Here is a 24071-nt window from a genome sequence, read left to right on the forward strand (position 1 = left end):
CCCAGAACGAGTTGGAGGAAAGTGTTGAAGCTTCGCTTTAGAAACGCCCACGATGACCATTCAGGTCTTACTGGGGGGGGGGGGGTAGGACAGGCGCAGGAAGCGCAGGTTGTAGCCCAGCTCCATGCTCAGGTAGGTGCTCCGTAAAACCCACACAATGGCTGACGCCAAAAATAGGACGAAAGATACAAAGACAACAAAAGCTACAACTACGAATAACTTGAGCAGGCCGCAAGACGCTGCCTGTCTTCTTGATAAAAGCACAAACGGCAAAGGTAATGCTAAACACTAACACAAAATGTAGAAATGCTAAAAATACTGCGATGTGCAAGAAAAGAGATTGAAGATAACAAAGAAACAGAAATTAACCCCAATTGAGTGCTTAACAAGCAGTGATTATGACGTCAAACATTTTCGATTTTGTTATATAGAAGAAAATGGTAATTTGATTTGACTTTTAATAATATCGATGATGTTCTCAGATCTGGAGTTTTTTCTTCAGCAGCTCGTAATCAGTTCCAGGTATGTTAAATATCGGAATTTCCCGGTCAGAGGGCGTGATTTTTACATTTTGTGGCGACTCATTTTATTTAGCAGCTTTGTAATAACAGGCTTACAATTGGCAGTTTCAGGTGCGCCAACATCCATAAAGTGTAGGCACCTATTCCGGTGCAGTCTTCAATTCAATGCGACCTGATTAAAAGCTTCTATCGCCGTTTCTGTCGTTGGCTGTCAAGAGAGTACTGACAAACATTCTGTGCCCCAAAAATAGTATATATGCTTACGAAATTCGTGAGGATGCCTTTTAGTTACTTATGCAGCCAACCCCATCAGGATACAGATCAAAAAACAATTTCGTTTGGCCCGGCAGAGAGCTAGTTCGTATTGCCACTGCAAGCTAAAGCGCCATTACCGTGACGAAAGACTGTTGGTGCCCTGAGAATTTGCGCGTTCTTGGTTGTGTCAGCAGACCTTTCCGAAATTGGAAACACTCCCTAAGCCACTGTTGGTGGTCACGCTCAGCCAAACCTGGTGTTTTTACTGACGTCTTGAGCTTTTGCAAATGGCCAAAAATAAACGCTGTGTTTTCACAAACCATTGGAAGCCCAACATTAAGAAGAGGAATGAACTAAAACGTGTCGCAATTAAAATTAAACCCATTGAATAGGGTTACTTACACCAATTTGTAAATTTCTTTTTGAATTTACGCGGCCCAGCTCAAGCCGCATACTCACGCGGGCCTATACACACCACGTGAGACAACCGCAGACAATTTGGTAAACGCATGTGACGGCATGACTTTCTGATCAATACCACGACCTGCAGTTTTGCGGCCGCAATCATCGTCATCATGATCATCTTCACCAGCCTAACTACACCCACAGCAGGGAAAGGCCTCTTGCATTATTCTGTGATTGTCCCGGTCCTGTACTAACTGCGACCAATTTATCACCAAAAACTTGATCTCACCTGTCCATCCAACTTTCTTCCGCCCCCTGCCATGCTTTCATTCTCTAGGAATCTGCTGTGTTACCCGTAATGACCAACCGTTATCTTGCTTTCGCATTACAAGCACTGCCCACGTCCATTTTTTTCTTAATTTCTACTAATATGTCCCTAACGCGCGTTAGTTCCTCTTCCTGCCCCTCAATGTTTCACCTATCATCTTCTGTTCCATTGTTTGTTGAGTCGTCCTCAATTTAAGTTTAACTACCTTCGTCAGCCTCCAAGCTCCTGCCCCGTAAGTTAGTACCGCTGAGATGCAGCTGTCATACACTTTACTCTTCAGAAACAATGGTAGCCTGCCATTCATTACCTGAGGATGCTTGCCGAATGCACTACACCCCATTCTTAGCCTGATTAGCTCTGCTTCATGGTTGGGATCCGGGGTCACAATTTGGCCTAAGATGATATATGCGCTTACCACTTCCACTGCATCTCCACCTATCTAAAATCACTGTTCTGCCCTGAGGTTATTGACAATGAGTTTAGGTTTCTGCATTATAATTTTCAGGCCCACGGTTCTACTCTGTTTGTCCAGTGCGGAAAGAATGCTTTGCAAATCGTCCCCCCAGTTATTTAGCTAGGCAACGTCCTCAGCAAATCTGAGCTTACTGAGGTGTCCTTCATTACCCTTACTCCCACCTGTTCCCAATCCAATGTTCTGATTACAGTCTGGTCCACTTAAAACATTATCCAAGTACCGAGGCAATCCCATCGTTATAACCGATAATTGATATAAGCGGGTTGCGAAATAAAAAGACGGAACAGAGCGTAAAAGATTTAATTCGCATGCCAGCATGGTCGTGCTATTACTAATTTGTGGAGACGAAGCCACAGTCGGTCACCTTTGTTTGCCGCGTGTGAAGGTAGCTCAAAACATTTCGTCCAAGAGCTTCTATAGGTGCTTCACCTAGATGAGCAAAATGTCATTGGCGGAAACAATGTCCCCGAGGGACTGTGTCACGCATTTGGCCGTTTACCAAAACATTACCTGAGTAGGCTTCGCGATCGTGTCATTAGTGTCACCACTGTTGCACTTTTGGTGCACAATATAACTGGATTCAATCGCTATATCCGATATCGTGGCACTGGGGCATTGTAATAAACGGTTTATTTTACCATAAAAAGAATACAAAAGTTGACGGTGCCACAGCTGTTTATCGCTATATCCGAAAAAGTGTTCTAAACGGTAAGCTTACAAGTGGACTCGACTGTAGTTCTTTCAAACATGCTGCGAATAACATTAGAGAGATTGAGTCTCCTTGTCGGACGCCCTTCTTTATAAGTATTTTACTCCTCTCTTTATGGGGGTCGATGGTAGCTGTGGACGCATTGTAAATATCCTCTAGTATTCTTACATAAAGCTCGTCTACACTCTGTTTCCGTAATGTCTGAATAACTACTGAGGTTTTCACTTTGTCAAATGCTTTCTTATAATCTCTGAAAGTTGTATATAGGGGTTCAGTATACTCCGCGCACTTCTCTATCACCCGTAAAAAAAGAAAACATGGCGCAAACTAGAAGTGCACGAAGAAAAGGTACGACAGATATAAGCCCAAAAAAGTTTCTGAGTTTTTGCAGCCGCCTCTTCCCATACCGCGATTTCCGGTGTAAGCCGGGTGAACTTCCCAAGCGTTATAGCCCCACACAAGGGCCAAGCCCCAGGTCGGGGAGTCGGTAGTAGCTACTTTACAGGTAGGTGCCTAGCGCCACCAAGGCATACAAATGATGCACACGGTTCCTCCCACAGTCATGGTGGACGCTCAACTTGTAACCTCCTGTGGCAGAACATCCGGCCAGACTCTCACCTCCGCAAATGGCGCAAGGCGGCATGATGGCCGGGGGCTTTGCCACTTGGACAAGGAACAGGGGCCTCTCGCAAGGGTATACGCAGCTTTCCAGGAGTGGCCACCCCTTTCAAGGGTCCACACTGGACAAGGGATGCCTGTGCCAAATAAAAATAAAAAAACCGGCTGGTGGCCGGTGGTACGAAGACTCGAACCTGGTACCTCCTGCATACGATGCGAGTGCCGCGCCTCGGACCATCACTACGGTTCAGGGACAAGATGGTGGGTGTTGCAAAAAGATATGGCTCATAGCCAGTCAGGGGAATTGGCCAGGAAAAGGGCGCTCAACTATAGGTGCCCCGTAGTGTTCGTCCACGTCTACTTCGCGCGACATTTTCTTGTATAAGTATGTACCACCAAGCTCAGCAACAAGTTTTGGTAAGTCTTCTATGACCTGTCTGATCGTGTGAGTAAGTTTTGTTGTCCTGGCAGTTTTTTAGGTTTGCTGAAATGTAAGGTGGCAGACATTCTTTCAGCGACTAGCTTCGTAAGTATCTTGTAGACGACTGACAGTAAGGTGTTCGAAACGTAATTTTTTAAGCCCTTCATGTTACCTTCCTATCGATTAGGATTATGTTCGCGTTCCTCTAGGATTCTGGTTCACTCGCGGTCATTAGACATTGCGTGTACAGGTTTACCAGTTCTTCTAGTACAATTTACCCGCCATCCTTCAAGAGGTCTGCTGGTAACTGGTCTTCACTTGGTGCTTTGCCCTCTTTCATTTCTTTCAAAGCCTTCCGTAATTCTTTTGTCATTACTGGTTGGATGTCTATCTCATCTGAATTTCCTTCGCGTTCGGCATTACCCTGCATGTTCTGGCTACTGTGCAGATCACTATAAAACTCCTCGGCCACTACGACTATTTTATTCCTATTTGTGGTGACATTGCATTGCTTGTCTTCAAGTGCATACAACTGATTTTACACACGCCTAGGCGCCTCTTTACTGGTTTCAGGCTGCCTCCGTTCTTCATAGCATATTCAATCCTCTCCATATTACACTTCCGTATGTCAGCTATCTTACGCTTTTTGATTAACTTCGACAGCTCCGCTAGTGCTATTCTGTCTGCTGAAGAGGAGATTGTCATTGTTTGCCGTTTCCTAATTAAATCTTTCGTCTCCTGGGAAAGCTTACCAGTATCCTGTCTACCAATCGTGCCCCCTACTTCAACTGCACTCCGTGATTACGCGTGTGAGATTGTCCCTGAGTTACTATGTCGTAGACTCTGCTTCCTCGGTAAAAGCTGAATATCGGTTCTGCGGGGTGATCCGGAAATCTTCAACTTTACGTCGTACTGCTATCTCATTTAAAGGTTTCTTCTTTCATACTAGCTTGTTACGGTACCTCCTCAAATCTAGCCTAATTCCAAATGTTACCATACGGTGGTTGCTACACCTTACCGTTCCGAGCACTTCCACATCCTGCACGACGCCAGGGTTATCGCATATTATGACGTCTATTTCATTTTTATGCTCTTAATACGGGCTCCACCACGTCCACTTCCGGGTCTCCTGTTGGCAGAAGTTGGTGTTCATGATGCGCAGATCATTCCGTTCTGCTATCTCGACTAGTAGGTCCCCCTCTGCTATTTCAACAGCACAGCCCAGGCCATAGTTTCAAGCTGCCTTGTCTTCAGCCTGATTCTTCCCTAATTAAGCATTGAAGTCTCCCATAACTACGGTATACTGTTTTTACTTTAGCCATTGCTGATTCCACATGTTCGTAGTAGCGTTCAACAAGCTGGTCGCCATGCCTAGATGTAGGCGCGTAGCCCTGTACCACCTTGAGATTGTACCTCTTCTTAAGTTAAATTACAAGACCGGCTACCATTCCGTTAATGCTATAGTATTCATCTATGTTGCCACCTATGGGTATTTTGGCTTGAAATCCCACTCTCAGTTCTCTTTTGTCCACTAGATTATGGTAACATAAGACGTGTCCATTTTTCGGCCCCTTAAAGGCTTCACCGGTCCTCCTAACCTCACCGAGCCCCATTACATGTCATTCATTGCCCTAGTTCTTCGAACAGCATGTCTAGACTCTCTTCGCTACATAAAGTTCTCGTGTTACCCATTGCCGTGTTCAGATTCCAAAGGTGGCATGTCCGTTTCCAGGGATTGTTAGCACCCTCTGCTTCGTCACAGGTGTGACCACCGCCGTGGTAAGCTGCTTCGCAGCCACTGGATACTGAGGCCGCCAGTTATTTGGTGTATTTATTGGAGGTTGTGGCTATTACTACATCAGGGTGGCCAATCCTGCTCTTATGGTGAGGGAGTGTGTTACCGGCACTGGTCGCCGGGGTCAGGACGCCTCCGAAACCTCATTCTGCAAATCCATCAACATGCGGACTTTTTTTACTTATTGAATCTGGTGGAGATTGTGCGGCACCGCGATTCCAACCACGGTTCATCTGCATGCGAGGCGGATGCTCTCCTTTTACGCCACCGCTGCACCCCGGCAACAATAGTGTGAACACCGTCCCGTACTGTTTGCAACATCCACGTGTGATGACGGTGACCGAAGTGCCACTGGTTAAAGCAAATGCATAGCAAACATTTCTTGGTGACTGCTGACCGATTTGTAATCGTAATCAATGTACTGAGCGAAAAGGTATTCTTTGCGCCATAAAATATTTGAAAAAAGCCATTGGTGCGGGTACTCTCCTAAACGTCCTGCGGTAAGAGAAATTTTTGAAAGAAATGCTCCGCACAGATGTTTTATCTCTTCCGTAAAAAACACATCTCGTCTTACCTGCTCATCGCTCACTATCTGCAACTAACCCAGCCCTATGTGCAGTACACGTGCGTATAGTGGCTGGAACTCGTTTTTAATACACAGGAAGACCCAAAGGCTAGCGCGGCGTAGAAAACAGAAGAAAAGTATTTGACAGTGATTAGTATGAATATTTCATTTTACGGAAGACATTATTTGGGTGTGTCTTTCGCTGTACGTCTGTTGCACTGTGCTTATCAAAGTAGTTTAACTGTAACAGTCCGAGCGAAGTAATTCGGAGACACAGAAGACCAATGGCGTGTTAGCCGTTCCAAAGTTTCTGTGGAGTATATCCCTTGTTTTCATTTTTTTTCGGCGTCTATGGCGACGAAAGCGATAGACGAAACCCTTGTACGTTTTGTTCATCATGAAAATGCGGTTTCACGGACTTTAGGAGTACATGCACACATGACACATATGCACCCACAGTGATTCAGGCAAATTGCGCCAGGTCAATAGGTTATATGTGGAAACCGTTGATTATTTTCTTTATCCGTGTTCAGGGTGCCTTTCTGCAAATATTTGTAGTAACATAACCACTATTAAGCGAGTCGATCGTTTTCGCAATAACGTCTTTTTATTTTCTCGACTTCTTTGGTGTCGGAATGTAAATAGGCGTCAGCCCTTCGTTAGAGTCGCTTTCCAACAGAAAATATTTATTTGGAAGCTCTCGAAGTATTGGGCGTTCCCAATTCTGCTTCTTTCAGCCCCACATGTTCCTGCGATTTTTTTTCAAGATTAATAAGGCAACCGTGCCGCAAGAGGCCTTCAAGCAAAGGCGAGTTTTATGCTCATGATACCGTCAAGCGAACAGCATACGGATATCAAGCAGTTTCTCAGATCCGTGACGAGTGGCTCAGGCGCTTCACCCCTAGAAAAGATGGGGCCAATGCCAATCAGCAACGTGTTCCACCTTTTTTGTGCGAAATGGTCGAAATTACAAAACATAAGTAGGTTTCCTAATTAAAGCTTTGTAGTAAACGGAAGGCGCCATGTAAAGAGGAACTCTAAAATTTCAGTCTACACTTATCAAAATACGTTATCCGACAAAGTAGCCATTGTTTTCTTTTAAACTTTTTGTGTTGCGCAATCCTAAATTTCTTCATTCCAGATACCCAGGGAACTGCTCTACTATACAGAGGCAGTCGCCACAATTCCGGTTTACCGTGGAGTTCTGGCCTGATAATTTACCATCCACCTTTAATGCAGCACTGCGGCTACAAAGAAAAACTTTAAAGCTTTCTTGGAGGCGTACGGCTTCGTTTCGGGCAGATGTAAAATATTTTTACCCAGAAAGCATTTCCCCCTTCGGCCTTTCCCCTTTCTCTCCCCAAAAAAACATATGGGTTGCCGTAGGACAACGCCACTGGTATAAAAACAAATCTCCCGTTTATGGTAATAAGAGGCCTCAGAAATTGCGGCAGCAAACAAAACTATCATTTTAGGGTGATACGTTTTAGTACCATTGCGAACAACTAGATTGATCCTCTTGCGGCAGCTGTACACCGCTTGCTCCCACAAAGTGAAACAGAAGCGTGAGGTGGCTATTGTTTTTCTTTATCTCGGATTTCACACCAATATTTTAGGCCATTTTTCTATCAAGAGCATAGTATTTGCATCTGGAAAAAACTGAAACCGGAATATATTTACTCCAAGGAATGTGTTTAAAATTCGAATAAATGTGGTACTACGGAGTGGAGGGTAGCCATATCGGGCCATTATGCTTCCTTACACTGGAAACATGGCGAACTACATCTCTGCAGAAACAGATCTGCGCGCGAAATTTGACTCAGTGAAAACAAAAACGACCAAACTCGAAACACAGTGACAGGAAAAGGAATATATATACACTTCCAACGAAGTTTAAATATCAGTAGGAACACAGGGACGTCGATCGACCACAACAAAACATTTTCATTTCGCTGAGCTTTAACCGGACGCTGATGTTTGGTGCAAGTTGTTCTGTCTTTTCTCTCTGATTATGGGAACCGCCAAATTTCTTCAATGGCTGTCGGAAATCCCTCGGAGTGAACCAGACGCGGGATGCCCATGCTGCACTAAAAGCTGAACTGCCTGAGGAGAACGAGTGACCAGACTTGCGATGTGGCAGTACGTGAACGATTTCGCTGATTTGCGACCATTGTGGCGTGATATAGGGCGATACTTTTGGGGCGCGCACGCGTAAGTTGTGAATGGCGAGCTGCCACAATGCATTTTCGGCAGCAACAGAGTCACAGTCTCAACTAGCCCTGGTAAATCCCCCTTCGCGTACGTGGGAACCGCTGAATAGGGCACGTGGGTAAAGTTGGCGCAGCCGCAAGGTGTTTTGGCATACGCCACCGGCAACGCTGCACGTCAGACAGTAACACATTCGGTGAAAGTTTCAACTTTTCACTTTTCCCTCCAGTTATAGGAATTCTGGACAAGGGATGAGTAACACGGCTGCAGTGCCGGTTGCAAGCGCACATCTTCTATACCGATTGCAACAAACAAGGAAAACCTCTAGAGTTTGCATATGAGCACTAATTTTGTCTAATACTTTGTGCACACATTCCAGGTAGAATAATATGAGCTAAAAAATTAACCGTATTGTGGAATTCAGAAATTCAGACATTCAGAGGTTCAGAAATACGAGGAATACTCCCCGTAGCGATTTCTGACAAAACCAGTACCTAAGTACTTACAGGGCTGTCTATCACGTCAACTCTTCTCTTCGACGGGGCGCACTGTCTAACCTAAGAATTTTTCACTGCACCTTACCACAGCTAAAATTCACAACAGAAGTTTATTGCGGTGGTCACATTGCAAAAACAGGAATATGTGCATAGTTCATTTACAAGAATTTCGTAACATTCGCTTTGGTGAGTAAACCTGTACTTCAGCGTCCTCTAGGGAAGAATAAGCTTTAGGGTTAAAGTTTCTCGCGTTGTGTTCAGTTTTACGAAGTTGTTGCTCTTCAAGAATAAAATGCGTCATCACTTTCCTTTGTGTCCTTAGACGCGATTGTTTTGTTTTCTCGTCCACAATTTTAAGCCTTCGTAGAGCCCAACAATAAAGAACAATAGTGCGTTTTCCGAACTTCACGACACAAGGGATCTCATGTGTTTTGTACTTAAGCATAGCTCAGTCGGAATGTGCAAAGAAATACGTCGGGACATTTTGTGATTAGTGTAGTTATTTTTCGCTGCTATAAAATCCCCCAATGTTCGTAGAAGTTGCACCAGTCCTGAAGTACCGCTGTCTCTTGTAAAGATGAGTCTCCCTGGATTAACAAATCCGGCTATAATCCTAATTGTCGTGCTGCAAACAATGTACGTATGGCGAATTCAACGAAAACATATTGGTAGAGGTAAATTTTGCTTGTTGAAAATTGTGCACTAGCACGTTTGATTTTATTTGCAAGATTTCGCGCATGTGCCTTTTCTTTAAAATATATAAGCTTAATACTTCACTTAGGAACGCATTATTCACGCCAACAAGTTATATCTCAACCCTCATACGTAATTCGCGAAAAGTTTGCGTGGCTCAATGTCGTACTGCTTCCTACCTAAAATCATTCTCCCTTTAAACATCAGCGGAGTGGAAGCAACTACCGTCTTTCTTGATGCTTGATACCAAAGCTGAACAGTTTAAGAAGCAACTGACTGACTTCTACATGCCGTGCTAAGTTTTAAATGGTTTTTCTTGTGTTTTGTCCAAAATATTGTGTATTTGGCTAGGTTTGTATAATGAAGTCAATTTTTATTTCTTGCACAGTGCTATAATTTACGTGTGTAAATCAATATGCCGTCAAAATTTTTTTTTACTCTTGTTACACATATCGGTTGTATACTTTTGCCAATTTCTTTTGCAATTCATCGCAAATATTTCCGTGCTTTTTGTGGTTTTTTTATGCATTCGTTTTGTACCCTCTCCTTAATAGCCCGAATGGTCCTTGAGGGTATCTAAAAAAATTAATTAAATAAGTAATAAATACATAACTAAAATAAATATATTTTCGGTACAGCTGGAAGTCGTGTACAGCCGTTTGGTTTGAGCGATGATAACATTTTCGAAATTAACGAAAATTTCTTAGTTCGGAATACACATAAAAACTAAAAAAAGGTCGGAATTCTAGCGCTGGCGCGAACACCTGTAGTGTAAAATAACAAAATCCTATAATACACCTATGTGTTATACGACAACTGTGGAAATAGCGAAAAAAATCATTCCCATTGTCTCGGAAAACCAGTTAATCCGTTGTTTTTTCTCCCAACCCGCGAATATGGGTAAAACTGCCCCTGACCTAGTTATGTCTATGTTTTCAGAAATGTTATCTCATGAAGACGTCTGTGCTCAGAATGACAATTTGTTTATAAAAAACATCGCAGTCTTACGGAAAGACCGTGAGACGCAAACTTGTTACATGGGGTATATTTTCATGTAGCATTTACTAAGTTCCCTAAAATAAATAAATGCATGGGTGGCCTGTTCTTCCGGACACGGCTGTGCCTGCTTGTTGTTGTCAGTTAAGTATTAGGTTCTGGATCATTATTTTCAACTCATCTTGCGTAGCATGTACCAAGATGTTGGTGACCTTCGACGCGTATTCCACGATTTACTTCGCAAATCTTGATGGGTCAAAGCAGATTCCCAGTTCAGGAAAACAAAAATGATAACTTCAAAGATTACGAACACCATCGTGACATTTCGTTCTGCTCATCCGTGACTTCCTGGGAGGATTAGCACAACTGCTATGTTAGCTCTAGAGAGGGAATTCCACTCCCTAAAGTATCGTATTTCAAGTATGTTGACGCTGATACTACTGGTTGTAGGAACAATTTCTAATAATGAAGCGTGAGTTACCCTGACGGTTTTGATGCAGATGTACGCCGAACGCGTTCGGACCAGGCAGTGTCAACTGACACGACCACACAAATGCTCCACGAGCGCATTCTTCCAGAATACTGCTGTTTTGGGGGGAATATATCCTCAATGAAGCGTATTGCCATAGTCACCAGCACTGTTACGTTTTATCGGAAGTGGATGTTGCAAAGGCGCTCCAGAGTAGGAGAGACCGAAGACTTGAATCTAAAAAACGCGAAAGTTGTGGTTTTGTTTTTATACTTGTAACTATAAATTCGCGAGCCACTAATATTCTTTTTATGTTCTGATGAAGTGAAACATCTGGAAAAACCGTTCTCTTTCTGCTCAACATAAATTCTTAATTCAGAGACGCCGAAATATTCACAATACAAACTTCTCAATTCTTGCACGACGGGGTTTTTTTGTTTGTGCTCTCAAGGGGCCTTAATTTGTGGAAAAGTACATAAAACACAGTTTTTGCCGCAACCTAAAAGATAGGGCTATAAGAAATATTACATTCATTGCCTCTTTTTTCTATTTTAATACATACAGTCAAAAAGATGTATGTTTCCGTTCCTGCAAGGCGGGTGGGCTCATTCTAATCTGCGTCAAAATATTCTATATATTTTTGCGACATAATTACACCCTCCCCACTCATATTAATGTGCAATATACGGCAGGATCATGACCGTGATCTCATAGCCAGTTATTGTCAAGTCACTCATTCCGGGCGAACACGCGGTTGATGGATCACAATCATTATGGTAGTGTGTGCAGTTTCAACAAAGAGCGGAAACAATTCAAGGTTATATTAACATTTATCAAGTGCAATTATTACGTCTCTCATAAAGTGAAATATTCACACGTCCGTTGCTGGCCGGCAAGGAAGTAGCTAATTGGAACATTTTTTGTTAGTAAGCGTGAATAATTACTCAAATTTTGCTAATCGTATTCTACTTTATAGGTATTTTCCAGGAGAATGGGGGTAACACACCTGTACTTGACTATAAACATCACCAATGTCTCTACACACTTCGACAACACTATAGCGCTTCATCTCAGTTGAAGTTTTTTGCAACCCGGTGTCAAAAAAAATTCCCCCGCATTTCCCCGAGGGGGAGAATGTGAAAGTGTGAATGCACGGTTGTCGGCCCGCTTGTGGCGCTTGCGCTCGGCCCCCGCAGCCCACCGCCAGGCCGCCTTCTCTTCCATCTCTTCCATCGGGTTTGTAGTATCACGTGTACACCACGCAGTTATAAAGCCGCTATAACGCCGCTGAGTCGCCAACGCACGCCGCTGACTACGTAGTTTGAATGCGTTAAAGATATAAGGCGCGTCACTAACGCTGATATCACGTCGCGTCCGTGGCTTGGTCGGTAGAGCGTCGCGCTGCGGCCGGAAAGTCCGCGGATCGAAACCTGGCGCCGGATGCTGTTTCTTTATAGAGGAGCACTGCGGACGCCGACGCCGCCGCCGACGCCGGCGGTGGATGGTTTGGGGTCGCTTATAAAGTGCATTCGCACTTAATATGGAGAAGCACAAGATTAGGCCAGTCAAACGTTTTTGGCGCATTTGTCTTGGTAGATGATGGCTTTACAATTTACAGTGCTTTTGACCCTGTATAAGCCGCGTTTTGTCGTTTTACTGCGGTACGCCCTATGCAATATTGTTACATGAAAAGGTACATTTTCAGTTGTGGTACATCTTATGCTGAAAGGGAGTTAAGAAAAGGTGTCCGCAGTAACTACAACGTCTCTGTAATGTTGGGGAAGAAGGCTGCTGTGAAGGTTTGGTTTAGTCAGTAAGAGGGTACATGCAAAGCCTTTCACTAAATATTCACCCCCACCCTTCCTTCTTTAAATAAAAGCAATACCGCACGAAGCGTTAGTCATGGCGGCATCATTGCCATCATCCCAAAAAAGCTGCCACGGAATATTTGGCAGACTGGGACTAGACTATGCGAAGGCGTGAGGTAGGCCTAACGGTAATTTTTGAGATAAAACGTCGCCGACTGCTTTCTGCCCCTGATTTGAGGGGGTGGTGAAGTATTTGTAGTATCTAAACAAAAATTGAACGCGTGCTCTCGGTATGTTTTAAATTTTACGAATACAAATAAACAAGACTGGCTGGCGCCGCCTTTGAGTTAGCTGTTCACGAATAATTATTTGAACGGATGTTTGGCATATAACTGAATACTATTTACCACACTGTGTTTCGTACCAGAGTGTAGTTTGAAAAGGAGCATACGCACAAGGAATAAGAAAAGAGACAAAATTGCAACCTCAACCGAAGCAATGTAAGGCCAAAACAAACTGGAATGGTACTCGAAGACCCCAACTGTTGCGGCAGACTGGCACAGAAGAAGGAAGAGCTTTGTGTGACGCAATAGAAATTATAACCCCTTCTTCCGGAAAAACCGAGATCAACGTGAAGCTTGACATCAGTGAAAAGGAGAATGACGAAAATCTAAACCCACTGAACACACAAAGAAAGCGCGAACACTTCTGCCAAAATCAACACGCAATGACCGAAGCGAAAATGCAAAGATATCAATCGACCAAAACGGAAGCCTTTAATTTTGCTGAGCTTTACCGAATGCCAATGTATAGTGTAGGTAATGTAGTTCATTATTCTGCAATTATCAGGAATTCTTGCGTTTTTTAATGATTGGCTGCTTCTGCGGACCGAACCACACGCGGATTACTTATGCCACTCTAGAACATGAATTCCAACAGAGAGCAAGCGATCCCATTTCTGATGTAGTGTGATGCGACGGACAACGCTAATTGTCTCCAACTGTGGCGTGATATTTCGCTTGCTTTGTGCGCCCTCGCTCCCGCGAGCTGCGAACGGCGAGCAAGAGCTGCTGTCATGTTTTAGTAGGGGCATAGTCAACATTTTTTTCCTGGCCAATTCGCCCGAGTTGATTCAAGGTTATTACTTCAAGGGCATCGCCAGTATCACCATGGTTGTCTTTACAGCACGTTGATAAAGTTCGCTTTGTGGAATTCCAGAGGATAAGGCGTAAGCAACCACCGAGTAAACAGGGGCGCCAATAGAAGCTTCGCTTGAAAACCGTGGCATCTTTGGTACATATAGCTTGGCTCCAAAAAGTGCTCCTAAGCGGCGGTCTAACACACACCGAGAACTGACTTCCTGCAAAATTGTTATGGCTCCGCGAGCCATAGCGGGAATGCCGCGTTCTGTATTAGTGTTACTTTTCTTCCTTCTTTAAAAACTGGGTGGTGTGTTGAGTTACACGAGTACTTTATGATTTTAGTACCTCGCCTTGTTTGCAGTACACAAACTGCTATTATTGCTTCAATTCACGATTTGAGACCGTTGTAAATGTGTCTAGGGGATGTTTGAGACTTAAAAACTGCAGCTCTGCGTAGCATGAAATTGTGTGTAGGTGGGCTTGTCTACTCCTCGGTACGTTCATTTCTTCTGAATCTAGGCCTTTTAGTGTTTTGTGCTAATTACGTCTATGTGTGTAACAAAATGGCCGCGTAAAGAAGTAACGTCTCTATGTAGACCAAAAATGTCTGTTCGAAATATTTCGCATGTTATAAAAGACAGAAAAGTTTACTCACGGAAGCGTCAATCATGTGGTTTTAGCAAATTACGGTATTTCCTATTGGCTTTTTAGCATTGAAGAACTGGTTTGCCTTTCAGGATAATCACAATGAATATTGCCAGTGGAGACCCCTCAACTGCTGATGCATGGAACGGTGATTGGGTGCGCTGTAACGCAACAGTGAGTAATGATAAAAAATATAAATCTCCAACACTAGTTCATTGGGTTTTGATAAACGGATTGGTTCTGTGATTGTTAAAGTAGTGGCATGCTCTTGTAATATTATGCCAGTAATAATGGGAGAGTTGTGATGACCCGGAAGAACGTTTTGCTCCTCTTCTGGCACAGCATCATAGCAAAATTGTTTACATGATGAGGCTCTAGTGTCAAAAAAATAAATTGAAACAGCTTTTCATGCACCTCAATTGCTTCACGTCCGTATAAAAATTAGGACTACATGGTCATAAAAGACAAGTGCTTGTCTTAAAAAAATTGCAGCATAAGGCAACCGTGTTTCAATTTGTATATGTGCATCGTACATTGTACGTAATGCAATCTTTTCGTTTCAATCTTCATTGGCCTGCTCAGTGTCCTTACGAGAGGGTGTTTTCAAATATATATTTACGAGCAATGAGCGGCAACATTCATGAACATGTCAGGCCAGGTATTCTAGATATATAACTAATTAAATTCTGCCTATCTGCTAGCATTGCTTGCCTAACTTTTACTTCTCCAAAAGACGAAGTCATCATCCATCAGTCAAATTTTTATACGAATGGTTGGCACGATGCATCCAGTAAAACCACACAGGCTTACTAGTAAAACGATGAAAATTGGTAAAATACCGTTACTTTTGCGAAAGCAACTAATACGACACGAAAAAAAAACAGAAACGCAACCTTGGCGATTTACCATTAGGTGTTAAAATTTCTTTTATTTTCTGCTAGTAGTAGGCACGCTAATTGTCAATCAATCACCCAGCTGCTGCCAGAGGAGGAGGAGAAAAGAATGCATGGGGGACAAATTTGGGGATGAAGTAGCGCGAATAGCTTGCATTAAGAAGCTCTTGCTATTTCAACGTGGGTATGGAAGAAAGCGAACATTTCAGACGTATTTTCGCGGAGCCATTCATCATCACATACAAACATATAAACCAAGGTATCGAGGCAAACTAATTGCAACCCTTTGATGCAAAAGTAGTAGACTTCTGCTAGGTCCCGCAGGCATACATATTTTAGGTAGAAAAGAAAAAAAACACGAACTCTTTGCACTAAAAGTTTACTAGACGAAATTAAGTTCAGACTACATATCCGAGCAATAAAAAGTGCACTGCCATGCTGTCACGGCGCTCTTGTTAGATTCGCTGGTCGCAGCATATTTGCTGCCAGAAAAACAAAGTGGCCAAAACCTTTCTAAAGACGCGGTTTGCCCCTGGAGGGAAAAAAGTGAATTGTATTTGTTTTCTGCTTGGAAGAGTGCGACATTCGAGGGCGGAAGAGTGCACGATGTATCACTTGGAAGTGCTTGTAGTTTGTAAGTTCAGGAACGTATCCCTCGTCGATGAACCGAGTTCATTTTCACCCAGGTTTTTAAATCTAGGTATTGAGACTCTCACTCTTTGCCTTAGTAATCTATCTTGATAAAAGTCCAGAATTATCTGCCAATGCCCTAACAATCCTACAAAGCTTAGCTCATTTGAAGTTTTCCTGCGAAGCTCTCGATCTCTCGGTTTCCACTTATGTGCCTAATAAATTGGCGCAAAATAGACTTTCTTCACACCCGAAACCCTTTGCTCAGTGTTTTCTTATTCAAGGTCTTCTGGAGTTGAGTTCAGGCCGGAGTGTCCACCGCCCATCTTGAAAGGCTTCTCTAAGGATATTTTCGCCGGTGTCCTTCATGTATACGCCACAGCGCATTGCATTACCGGTGGGTAACCTATGGGGACCTATGTGGGTAACCTATGGGGACACGGACAGGGGTAGGCGGCGGGCATGCACACGCAGGTTGCATGAGCTTACGAATGATATCCTCATCCTGCTGGTGAACAATATCAAAGTTCCATCGCTTCTCAGGGCACGATGCGACCTGAGTGCTGTGCACAGGGATCCAGCGGTTTGGTATCGTGTGTTACAAGGACCGCGAGATGCTTACGTCACAGGAGAAAATGCTTGGCCCCATATTTGTTCGCAGGAATTGAACTGTACTTGTACAAAATTTTGTTTAGCACATTTGCTTGCACGTATGCTCATATACACAAGTTCCAAAAGCACCTGTTTGTTTCGTGCACAGCTTGCACTCCACGTGTCTTTCAAGTTACTGTTCTTCACAGAGTAGAATGTCACTGTTTTTTTGTGTAGGCTCGTTTCTCGGATAGATTGCTCGATGTCTTGTTTTGATTGAGGGTTTTCAGCTTTTTACCAATTTGCTTTCTTGCTTCGTTTTACCAAGGATCTATACCTGCAATACGTAAGCGAATATTACGCTATATCGCCCATGAGGCATGTTATGCAGATACAGGGCGTTGCAAGTTTTGATCTCTCTCGTGGTTTTTTATCTAGCTTCGATTTGTACTAGTATAATATATTTTTGTTCAACGAGTAAAACACTGTATTATATTAACATTCTAGATTCTCTATTTCGCTTCTCAGTGTTCTGTTTTTTTTTTTGGTTGGTGTGAGTGCTATTTACACTTTCACTAAAATACCAATATCAGGTTTTATGTTTGCCAATTATGCGTTTCGGCTATATACAAATCGATACGGGGGTGCTGATTTACCATTTTTAAAGATAGCGCATCTCCTCACCTACTAAAACGCGGACATTTTATTGTAAGTGTACAGCGATTTGGCCACCCTTGTAAAACAAAAAGGAAGACTTTTTGTTTTACAAGGGTGGCTTAAATTCTGCCTATCTGCTAGCATTGCTTGCCTAACTTTTACTTCTCCAAAAGTATTCACCTGTTTTTTTTTTTGTATTGAAAATACGTCTTTTTTTTACAACAAAAAAAAAGACTAGACGTTTTTATTGAAAAAATATTTCCAAGCTGCTAAATCTGGTAGCACGCTTATTACCCTTGAACATTTTTGAGGAACAAGAAAAGCGTAGGACTTGCAATTTGTGTGGGTGCAGTACTTGTGCAATTTATGTTTTGCATCATTTTATTCGAGCTTTCTTTTTCTTTTTTTTCTTAATCGTTTGAGGGCAGTGTAGTAGATTAGATTCGTGGTTTTGTACGTTTCTTGTTATTGTTTTCAGTGTTTTAAGTTTTAAAGACTCTTCCTCCGAAGTTTTTTATGTAAAACGTTATAAGGGGGAAATGCATTCAGCATTAACTTTATTTCTTTGTTTCCACATTAGTTATAACAATGGTCATTGGATACCTCAAATGGGCTTGCGGCGCTGCCAAGTAGCGCCACACAGAAGGGGGTAGCCTTAAACAAGTCTTGCCCGCACAAGGTACAAGACACATTTAATGAACAGATGCCCGGTTGCGCGATGCGGGATTCTCTTCTTCAGTTGTGTCTGGCATTTCTGAAAAACTTCTGCCAAAGTTTAAACGAAAACCGAAGAAAGGTGACATGCAAAAGAAAAGAGAAAAAAAAACAAAGTTCACGTTATCCCGTATTGGCACAGGATCAGGCATAACATCAAAAAGGTGCTAAGAGCTACGATGTCAATGTGGTGTTTAGCGTGCCCTGGAAATTGGCGAAGGTTTGCCCTGTGAGGACGCAAAGGAAGCCGCAGTCATGCTCCAAGAATCACGGTGAATTATACACGGAATGCACCATGGCGATGGTCTACGAGATTCTCACGAGTTGGAACAAGTGTTATATTGGGCAAACAGGCAGGCGTTTCAACGACAGTGCGAGCAGGCACTGTTGGGAAGTAAAGAACAATGGTGGGGGTCACGTGGCTGAGCACGGCAAAAGATCACTATGCAGGGTGCAAACTGCACTCCGCTCTTCAAACAAGCCACGTTTCTAAAATCGATCAGAGATAGGCAAGAAAGGGAGATTGTGGAGGCGTACTTTATTCATAAGGCGGGCAGGACGTGCATCAGTACACCGTCGGTCGCAGTATCACTTAAAGTATTGGAGTTCTTAGATGGACATGTGTAGGATTGCACACGTTGTTCGTGTTCCGTTTCCATGCCGTCAGAACTGTAAATTTAACCTAAGGTTTTTCACTAAGAAAACTTATTTGGAAGTGGTGCCTTGTCTGTGTGTACGTGTTTCTGCTGGCGCCCGTTGTTTAGCGCCTTAAATTATTCACGACGCCTGGTCTTTTTACTATTGGGCTTGTTTTACTATTTCCTTATATATTGCCTCAGAAGATGAACGTTCGTTTGTGAGTGGGTAAGTGACAGAGTGAGTGATTTGCTGAGTGCTTTATTGATACAGAAAGTGGAAAAAAAGTGGACTGGGGTTATTTTGAACTGATTTGGGAGTTTACCAGCCATTAAACCAGACCGGTGGAAGCTGAGAATGGGAATGAAAGGGGGTAGGTGAGAAGAAATGGGGACAGAGAAAGAAGAGAGATGGAAAGAAAGATAACGAGTGCGTAAGGCTGGCCGGCAAGCATTAGCTGCAGCCGTTGCATGAGGTTGGTTTATTCGAGGAAGGCCAAGACAAGTCGTAATGCTTCCGGCCGGATGGAGCTGGGGCACGTCGAGGACAACAGTTCATTCAGGGTGTGGCTGGGCAGCCCGAGACGCTGGAGTGCGGACAGAAGCTGTGCTCGCGGGACATGGTGCTGGCGGCAGGAGCAGAGCAGGTGCTCCAGGGTCTCGGTTTCTCGGCAGTTAGCATATGTTGGCGACGACCGCCGGCCTTGTCGGTGCAAGTCCTGCCACGTTGCAGCAGTCGAGCCTCATGCGCAAGAGTATGGAGCGGGCGTCCCTGATGATGCGGCATGACAAGGATCTGGGGAGCTTGACCACTGATGACTCTGGGGCCCGGTTGTGTCGTCTCCACCTTCCGCGGCAGGATGGGTTGTGCGGCGTCGATGGGCATCAGGTTGCTGAAGGCAGGGACCCCATCCTGGCGAGCAGCACCTGTGGCTAGTGCGTTAGCCACGTCATTGCCGGTGATTCTGGCGGGATGGCAATCAGTGGAGCTGCAGGTCATATCCGCGGTACTCCACCAGGTGAAGCTTCGCCGCCAGCGACTGCTCAACATAGCCGCTGGAGCTCCATGGCTGGTCCGCCACTCGCAGTCGTAAGAGAACGCGCAGGGAGTCAATGAAGTTGACGACCCCCTGAAGCTGGTTGGCGTTCTCCAAGAGCAGGTCTGCAGCAAGGTGCAGGCCGGCCAGCTCTAGATGGGAGAAGAGGGCGGGGAAGGGCAGGCAGCACACTGGACTAGTGCCAATCTCCATTGCCATGCAGGGGCTCCAGCTCTACCTATAGAGGTTTGCACGTAGCCGTCTGTGTAGAGCTACAGGAGCCAGGCCGTGTCATCTTGCAGCAGGGCAGCAACCTAGTGATGGATAGCCTGGGTTGATGTTGACCGCTTGTTGCGAATCTCCGAGAGAGTTGTACTGAGGCGAAGAGCTCACCCGGTACCACGTGGTGGTGTCTCGAGTGGGGACCCTGCGGCAGCTTAATCTGACCCTCGTAGATGGACGCCAGCATGCCTATATGCGAGTAGAGGAGGCTGCGGCAGCGCTGCAAAAGGGCTGCCCATCCGGTGTGCTATGGAGCCGGTGCATGTTGTGTAGCCCCGACTACAGAGCCCGCATCTGGATGGTCCAGGTACCGGCCTCTGTCTATGTCGCCGCAGCCGGACCATTCTCGGTAGACCCAGGCCAAGACGTATGGTCCGGAGCTGGTCCATCTCCAGCTTCTTCCACCGCAGTGGCTGTCGGTGCGCCAGTGAGAGAGCATACAGGATGGCCGACGACGCCATTCCATGAAACACTCGCAGGGCCACGGAGTGCGAGCAGCCCTGGCCTCGTGCCAGCAGCCTCCGCACGCCCCGCTAGACTCTCACCGCGCGCTGCTTGAGTGCCCAGGTCAGCCAGCAGTCAATCAGCAGCCCCAGGTATTTGTACACTGAGGCACCACGGGAGCGTCTGGCCAAGGGGTATGTTATCTTCCATGTCTGGTAGCCACGTGGGTGTTTAATCATGGCCTTTATCTTAGCCTCGGACAGCTGTAGACCACGGCTTCTCGGGAAGTATGTGAACGCCCCCAGCAGCTCCTGGTTGCTCACCTTCACCTTGGACAGCTGTTTTGTAGGCCCGTGCGTCCAGATGGCGGCGTTGTGTGTGTAGGCTGCAACTCCCACATGATACCGGAGCCCGCCGGGAATGTAGTCGAGCAGGAGAGCCAGCAGCAAGTTTAACAGGAATAGCTTAACACACTCTGCTGAGGCACCCCCCAGTGGACACCTAGTGATCTACTGGTCGCGCGGCCAACCTTTACCCAAACGGTCCAGCCGGTCAGAAACGCCTGTACATAGCTTCTGAGGTTCTCCACGTCACCCATGCCGTTGAATGATTGTAGGATAAGGTTGTGCCAGACAGAGTCGAACGCCGAGCCAATGCCAAGAAAGACGAGGTATCCCACCTCCTTGTCGTGGCGCACCTGCTCCAGCATGCGTACGACGTCCCCCAGTGCATCAGCAGTGCAGCGGTGCGGCCTGAAGCCACTCTGCTGCTCCGGAAAGACGCACAATGGTGAGCTATCCACTGCTGGCGGGCCAGGACGGTGCTTTCTATGAGCTTGCCGGCTGCCGACACGAGAGACAGTGGCCGGTAGGATGCTGGCTCCATGGGTGGCTTACCTACCTTCAGGATGGTTGATACCAGCCCCACCAGCCAGGATGCCGGAAGGACACCCGCCCTCCACACTCAGTTGAAGAGGCGCACGAGTGGCCTCCACTGGGTGACGTGCAGGTTTTGCAGAATCTGGTACGTCACGCCGTCTATGCAGGGGGCATATGGAACCTTGAAGCAGCGGTCCAAGGCTGCCTGGAATTCCCATGGCGTCATGTCTGCTGTGGAAACGGCCACGACCCGTTTGTCATGTAGGGGAGCCGTCATTCCGTTGGGGAGGGTTGTACTGCCGGTGGTCGCCGAGCAGCTCTTGATTGATCGCCGAGCAGCTGTTCCAGGGTTCCCTCAAAGATTCCCTGGGATACGGTTGCCTTTAGTAGTGGTTTGCGACTTGTGGTGGCGGGTTTAAGGACAGCCCGGAAGACTCGCCAGGCTTTGGCTGGGTCTCTGTGAGAGTAGAAGTAGGCGCAGAGAGACTTCCAGCTCCCTTTCCGATGGTGCCTGGCCCTCTTCCGTATTTTGCATTCCCCCCCGGTATGCCGTCCAGTCCTCTGGACGCCTGCTTCAAATGGCCTGCCACTGCAGTTGGCTCCGCCTGGCCCGCAGTTGCAGCAGCTGCGGGTCTGGCAGCGCCGTTCCCAGTGGTGCTTCGCCCCGTAATGTAGCCTTGGCAGTGCTGCATACGACCACTGTCAGGAAGTGGTCTTATGAATCCTCCGCACACTGCGCCATCTCCTTTTGGAATTCAGCCCAGTTGGTGACCGCATAGGTCCTGGTGTCGGCGCGCCTCTGCCCATTCCTTGGAGTGACCACGATGGGAAAATGGTCGGACCCCACCGTGTTGGTAGCGGCCTCCCAGGAGTAGGCGCACCGCTGCGACACCAGGGTCACATTAATGTGCGTGAGCTGTAGGGTGCCACGGGAACCAGGACGGGTGAAGGTGGGGCTGCCCGTGCTGGCCACCAGTAGCCCGGAGGAGGTGGCAGCATCTAGAAGCTCTCGTGCCCTGCGTGTGGTGCGGCGGATGCCCGAGGCTGGGTTGGGGGCGTTGAAATCCCCACAGACGACAGCGTCCGAGCCCAGGAGGGCCCGCAACCGACCCACTGCTGTGGCGTCACTGCTGTGGCAGTGGGACATTGACGCTGGCCACGACGGTGTCCGTGGACCCCAGGAGCACCGTGACGGCAGCGCACTCCATTCAACCCTCCACCACAGTGGCAAGGCCGACTGAGGCACTGTTGAAGGCTGCTCGCATGCAGATTGCAGCCTTTTACTTTCTTGGTGGGTGGCTGGCATACCGCCATGCGTTGCTACTGCAGGAGCGCAGGCGGCAGCTGATGGCACTGGGGTTGCGCACGTACCCCGGCAGGCACAGATTGTTGCCGCAGACTTTGGCGCCCTGTGGCGCAAACACTTCAAAAGGCTCCCGCAGCAGGTCTTCAGCCAGCTCTGCACAGCGGCGTCCAAGGCGGTTGCAGTTCCAGTGGAAGACGCTTTGCCGGTTGCCTGTCCTCCAGGGTCTGCTAGCCATTTTTGAGGGCAGTGGGAGGGCACAGGTGGGCAAGGGCGGCAGTTGCCACCAGGCGTTCGGGGTTCTCAGTAGGAAGTCTCTCCACGAGGCTGTGCACCAGAGCCTCCAGGACGGGTACCAGCTGATCCGGGCTGGGGGAAGCTGCGGCTGCTGGAGCCTGCTGCAGCCTGGTCTCCGCGGCTGAGGAAATCTGGGCGGGTGGCCGCTTGGCTGGCTTTCGCTGAGCGCCATGATTCGGCTGCTGCTGTCGGCCCTGGGTGGCAGCAGGCCACGTTTAGAGGCTGGATAGCTGTTGCTGGTTGGTGCGGTGCCTTGCCACCTCCGCGTGCCTCAGGCTCAGTCCCATCCGGACCGATTCTCTGGCCTCAGCTAGGGGCAGCGGCTAACGTGCCCCTGCCATGACCGCGGCCACTTCCCGTTGGAGCTGCCATCGAGGGCAGCGGAGATCCGTTACCGAGTGTGGGCCACAACAGTTGGTGCAGAGTGAAGCTGGAGCTGTGCACTGCTCCCTGGTGTCGCCTTTACCAGAGCGCGCGCACCTCTCCTTGACCCTTCAGTAGGCCGTACATGGTCCAGGCGGCCGCAGCGACCACACTGTGTGGGTCGTGGTCGGATCTTTGCACGGGCAGATGAACGTACGTGGATCTTTTGACTATAAATGTCCTCATTTTAATCGGGTTAAACTTTACTGTAGTGTGTAGGACACCTCCTCTGCAATAAGTATGACAGTAAAACAGAACTGTGAGTGTTCTTTTGTTATTTCGCTCACCTCGCCAACAAGCTCAAAAACCTGCATGATTCCCTACACTGATGAACCTTGAAGTAAAAATCTCAAGTACTAAACGAAACAGGCTTAGGAATTCTATCTGACACACCTCTCTTGTTAGTCCCTATATGTGCACTCTGCTGCTCCCCTTACATTATATATTATGTAATTGATGATGATTGTGCTTAATGGCGCAAGGGCGTCTAGGAAAAAGAGCGCAAAAACAAGGTGTGTTCATGTCGCAGGTGACTTATATGCTGCACGCTTTTGTTAAAAGATGGTTATGTAAAATTGGTGTATTGGGCCAATGATTGTCTTAAACAGTGAATAAAACTCGTTGTTATAGTATAAAGATTTGGGTTAAAATGAGTGTGCCTCGTGAAGAGCTTTTGCCTAGGACAAAAAAGATGAGGCCCCTGAGTGTCATGGAAAAGTATCTCAGCAGTGCCTCAT

The 24071-nt window shown here is 46.4% G+C and overlaps 1 long non-coding RNA gene across 1 annotated transcript in view; it reads left to right on the forward strand.

Annotated features, from left to right (window-relative positions):
- Window positions 1-9261: 9261 nt before the first annotated feature.
- LOC144166137 (uncharacterized) overlaps window positions 9262-24071 on the forward strand; it is a 45326-nt gene continuing 30516 nt past the window's right edge. Inside the window, exons 1-2 of the long non-coding RNA XR_013321599.1 lie at window positions 9262-9433; window positions 14643-14724. This is a non-coding gene — a long non-coding RNA (uncharacterized LOC144166137). The remainder of the gene's footprint in view (window positions 9434-14642; window positions 14725-24071) is intronic.

The sequence above is a fragment of the Haemaphysalis longicornis genome, unplaced genomic scaffold, assembly GCF_048455015.1.
Source record: "Haemaphysalis longicornis isolate Haplotype H1 unplaced genomic scaffold, Haemaphysalis longicornis Haplotype H1 scaffold_16, whole genome shotgun sequence".
Classification (NCBI taxonomy): domain Eukaryota; kingdom Metazoa; phylum Arthropoda; class Arachnida; order Ixodida; family Ixodidae; genus Haemaphysalis; species Haemaphysalis longicornis.